The sequence below is a fragment of the Nesoenas mayeri genome (assembly GCF_963082525.1).
Source record: "Nesoenas mayeri genome assembly, chromosome: 9".
Lineage (NCBI taxonomy): Eukaryota > Metazoa > Chordata > Aves > Columbiformes > Columbidae > Nesoenas > Nesoenas mayeri.
The window spans coordinates 27,498,362-27,503,403 of record NC_137557.1 but is presented as its reverse complement, the minus strand read 5'-3'; the positions used below and the strand labels follow the sequence as shown (position 1 = coordinate 27,503,403).

Sequence of the window (5,042 nt, the reverse complement as noted above, 5' to 3'; positions counted from 1 at the left end):
TCAGCTGCTCTCCTGCCCCTTCTCCTGCCTAATTCCTCTGCTTTCTCCTGCTCTATTTTTTTCAGACGCTGAACTCTAATTTGGAATTTCTGTTTTTCAGAGGTGGAGCTGCGAACGCCCGATGCTCAGCAGACCCCCCGGTCCAGGCGGGGAATGGAACGTGGGGAGCAGCACCCGGGTGGGAGACGCGGCACCGTCCTCCATCCCCAGCGTGCCGCAGAGGAGCAGGAGGCGACAGCCGGCTGGGGGCAGGTGCCGGGTGCGTCCCCAGCTCGCCAGAGCTCCCCCTGAGCCTCCTCCCGCGGCCCCGCTCGCCCCGTGCAGCCGCCTCCAGCTCCGGCAGCTCCTGCGAACCCGTCCCGCGTTCCTGGGCCGCTCCCGAGCCCCACGGTGAAGGCGGCAAGCCGGCCCTCGGCACCTCTCCGGTGGCCCCTGTGGAAGGAGCAGGCTCAGGCAGGGGTGAACTACGGTGCTAACGGCCGCTGCTGCTTCTTTCCCGCTCCCAGAGGCCACACTGAGGATGTGGCCGTTCGCTGCCCCCCCGGGGATACCGTGGGCTGCGCCCGCCTCGGGCTGGCGAGGCTCGTCTCGCAGCGCAGAGGGAAAAGGGACGGGGGAGCGCGTCCTGTCCGTGGACGGGTGCTGGCGCAGCTGGAGCCGGAGGGGTTGGGGAGAGGTAAAGAGGAAGAAACGCGGGGCCGTCGGCCCGACGTCTGCTTCCTGCGGCGGGCAAGAGAGAGAGCCCCTCTCTGCGGAGGGCGAAGGGTCCCTCTGCGTGGCGCGCGGCGGGCCAGGCCGCCAACGCGCGCGGCAGGGTCCGTGTGCGTATCCTGGAGCGGGACAGCTGCGTGGCGAGCGAGCCAGCGAGGCTGCGTGTCCCCGAAGCCTCGTCTCGTGGGAGCCCTGACACCCCACCGTGTTCTCCTGGGCTGAGGACGGCCGAGCGCCCCGAGGGAGGAGAGGAGGAGACAGGAGTGTCTGAGCTGTTAGAAGCCTCCTGGCAGCCACGGAAAGCGAGAGCCGCTGTGAGTCCCTGGCCCTCGGGGCCTCGTCCCCGGCTTGTGTGTCCTGGTGCCTCCCTGCCCCTCCGTCTCCTTTTCCCCACGCTTTCTCTGGCCCGTTGTCGCCCCCGCTGCTCTGCCGCCCCCGCTGCTCTCTTCCTGTCTGCGTCTGTACGTGCTGCTCTATCCCCCGACTTTCCTGTCTTTCTCTTTCCTTCCTCCCTCCCTTCGCCTTGTCTCTCTGTGCCTTTCTCGTGCTCCGCGTTGCTGGCTTTCTTCATTCTGTATGGCGCTGTTCCCGTCCTCGTTCCTGTTCTGAGCCTTCGTGCTGCCCCCCGCCCCGTTTATCTCTTGTTTTGTTGTTTTTTCCCTGCCCTCCGTCTCTCCGCGGGGCTCCTCGTTCCTCTCTTTCCTCCTCCAGCCCCCTGTGCTCCCCGCGATCTCTCTCGCTCTGCCATCGTTTTTGCCTGTTTCTCTCCCTCTTGCTTCCCATTGATAGGAGGAGCAAAAGTCTTTTAGAAAGCCCTCGGCATGAGGTAGCAAGACTAGGCCTAACGTAACAGAAACCTAACGGAGAAAAACTAGCTCTGTAGGGACTGGAGGTGGGGCAAAGCGGGATGTCCTTGGCTCGCAGGCTGGGAAGAGGGAACGTTCCACTGAATGGAGAAGGAGCTACTGGAGTAGCAGCACCAAATGGCAGTGGGCGTGCTCAAGAAATGAGGTTGAGAAGCCGACACCGGGGCGAGGGGGCACCGTGGACCACTGGAGACCCTTGACGGACACTCTGGCATACCAACGATGGACTGCCAGCGGAGGGTGGGGTTATGGAAAGCACTTCTGTTTAATGCATTAACTAAGCGCTAGCAGCAAATGAATATGCAATAGATGCATAGTTTATTCACAGCACAAGGAAGGCAGATTAAACATGATGCTCCAGTTGCTGGAAGCTCTGCTGTTGCTAGAAAAGTCACCGTCATGCGTTGCAAAGGGAAACACTGATCAGGAAACTGGAAATAAATTGGCTGTAAAACCAGCCACCGAAAGGACAGAAACCGATACAGGAGCCACGTCTCTGATCCCAGGTGGCTGTCTCCTCCAACCTCCATCAGGAAACTGTAACAAAGAGGCTAAGAAATGAATAGGAGATTTATAGCCGAATTAGAATTAGGGTCCAAAGAAGCTGTCACCGGCGATGGGAGGGTAGTGGTGCCTCGCGGCGTGAGGAGCTGATGCGCTCTATCGAGATTAGACAAAAAGGTAAGAGCGGATTTATAAACTCTTTGTTCTCTGCTTTGTTTTTTCAGACGCCTGTCCCTGTTTTCTCTTCTTGCTTTTGAAGAGAAGCTGCCAAGTTAACGTATGCTGCGCTGAAGTTATAGAAGATGTAGCCCTCATTAACCGGTTGACGTGCAGGAAAGGCTTTCTGACCGCCTGCACGGTGAGGGGACATTTTTCGCCTTTTAGATCCTTCTGCATGACAAGAGGGAGACGGAAGGTTAAGTAACACGTTGTTTAGAAGCTGAGAGCTTAGTTTGTATTTAACTAAGAATTAACAGATGTGTTGTCAGCGAGAAACCAAACGGTTATAACTAACCTCATCAAATGAAGTAAAGAATGTGGCTTAGCAGTGCTGCTGACTCTGCCGTCCCATTTCTTTTCCCGTTTTCCTTTTCTACTTTTTTTTTTGGAGTGAATAAATGGGGGGCCTCCGGGGGTGACGATGATGTTGCTGGAGGAGCAGGCCAGCGAGAGATGGGGGCTTACAGCCCCAAAATGCCTGAAGAGTCATGGGCGGGGTGTTCAGTGTTACTGTGGGGAGGAGAAATTTCTCCCCGTCCGCTGCAGGGAAAACAGAACAATCCCACATCAAAGCCGTCCTAGAGAAATACTCGCTGTTTGTCATTCAGGTTCTAGAACAGCCCAATGTCCTGTTAAAGGTTGTGGTGGTGCGGGTCAGGGATCCCCAGGCTGTGCCGGGACCACAGGACGGCTGCTGGTGGAACCAAAGTCAAGGACAACTTCTCAAAGGTAAGAACCTTTCGATTTGTTCCCCTCAGGACACATCCCTTTGCCTCTGGACCCCTCACAAGCTTACTCGCCTCCTGGTTCCCTCAGAAACCCATTTCCTTCCAGTTCCTCTGCGATTACCCTGCCTGCCTTTGGGTCCCTGCAGGCTCTTTGGTGGCATCATGGTGCCTGTTTGACCTTTGCCCCATTAAATTCCCCTCAAAATGTGCCCATTTGCTCTTGACACATCCCAGAGGCCTCATATTTCCCTCTTGTCTCCTCTCAGGACCCCCCATCTGTTGGCCCCTGTCGAGGGTTTAGATTGCGGGGTGACAGTAAAACCCTGGCAGACGTATTGTTAACCCCCTCTCCCCCCACTTCCCCCTTTTGCCCCTCCCTCTCCCCCTTAGAGTTGGAAAAATTAACTATGTTTTACTAATGCTACTGATAAGAATAGAGAAAAACATACAAAATATACAAAACCAATCTTGAACGTCTCAGCCCCTACAGAGCCGGCACCCAAAGTCCTGGACTGGACTCTGCAGCCAACCAGAGCTGGATTCAGTCTCTCACTAGGCCTCAGTTCGCAGGGACGATTAGCAAGGTCCTCTCCTAATGTCGCCATAAGCAGAAGGGACGAAAAGGGGCCAAGAGGGCAAGATCCTCGTGATCTCCCACTTTTATATGAAGTTTTCACGTGAATGGGATGTTATACACAGTTGGTCAGTTTCTTGGTCACCTGTTTCTTGTTGCACCTCTCGCAAGATGTGAATCTGTCCTTATCAACAAGTTAGCATTCCATTGCTCTGTTTACCAAAACAGGTATCTGATTCTCCAGGAAAATGCAGCTAACGTGAAGCTTTAGCTGACAGGCAAATTCACTAAAAGAGAAACTTGTTTTTTAACAAAACCAGGACAGCCCCCCACCGTGATCCCCTCAGAACTCCTCTGATTCCCATCTGCTCCTCTCAGGACAGCTGAGCTTGTCTTTTGGGGCCCCTGAGAGCCCACATTTACCTTCTTTGACCTACCTTTGTTGTCGTTCCCAGCCGATCCTGGTGTTTTCCATCCTTCGGGGCTTACTTATTACTGTTGTGAGAGTCAGAGAGAAAATGAGGAGTCTCTGTGACTTAAAACTGTCATTGTTGATCTACAGTGTTTTAGAGACGAATTCTTGCAGGATTTATTAGTTAGTGCTGTAACTTGTAACCAAGAGTGAAAAGACACATGAACTGATCGAATTGTATAAAAATGCACTTGTAGCAATAAATGGCATCTATTACTTTCATCTTGAAGGAACCTAGTCCATGTTGTTTGTCCGTCTCAACCGCGACAGTTAACTAAACATATAATAGGTGCCTGCTAATGAACTAACACTTTAAGGCTTAGCCACACAATAAATGCTGAGTTTAGAGCTTTATGTTAAGAAGAAAAGAACCCCATTGAATGCCAAGATAAGAAGTTTTACCACACCAGCTGTAACCTTGAGGAGACAAGATAATGAAGATTTACGGCAAAAGGGGGCTCCAGTCTGGTCTCAATCGACTTGGCAGCTTGGGTCCCAGTCAATTCAACATAATGAGCCAAAGGTAAAAAGTTCACTGTGACGAAGCTGAAGGAGCTTCATCCAAAGACCCCCAAAGACCCCTCCTCAAATTCACCAAGTGGCACTGCGCAGGCGCAACAGGGGAGCGTCTATGGAAATGGTTCTCTGAGACTCATTTTAATCAGAAGTGGGAAAGGTTATGAATATGTATAGGCGTTCCTGGGGTCATTATGAATATGTAATACCTTACTGTATTTAAGCACAGCTCTTATTGTTTAAAGGGGTGCGTGTTGGGCGGAGCGAATCCCCCGCGCACCCAGCGCTGTTTTGCTTATGCTCTAATGAACATGTGTTTAAGGAATACAAGGAATTGGATTAAACGTTGTTTACCCATAGAAAAAGCGCAAGTTATTTATTTCAACAAACAGCAGTTTCCTTAATTAAAAACACCCCAACGTGTCCCCCAACAAAAATAACGCCAAAAATGC

The 5,042-nt window shown here is 52.7% G+C and overlaps 1 long non-coding RNA gene across 1 annotated transcript; it reads left to right on the top strand.

Annotated features, from left to right (window-relative positions):
- The first annotated feature begins 2,270 nt into the window (after positions 1–2,270).
- Positions 2,271–4,749, top strand: LOC308043471. Its single transcript, XR_013922510.1, has 3 exons — positions 2,271–2,496; positions 2,909–3,029; positions 3,510–4,749. It is a non-coding gene; the product is annotated as an uncharacterized lncRNA (long non-coding RNA).
- The last annotated feature ends 293 nt before the right edge of the window (positions 4,750–5,042 follow it).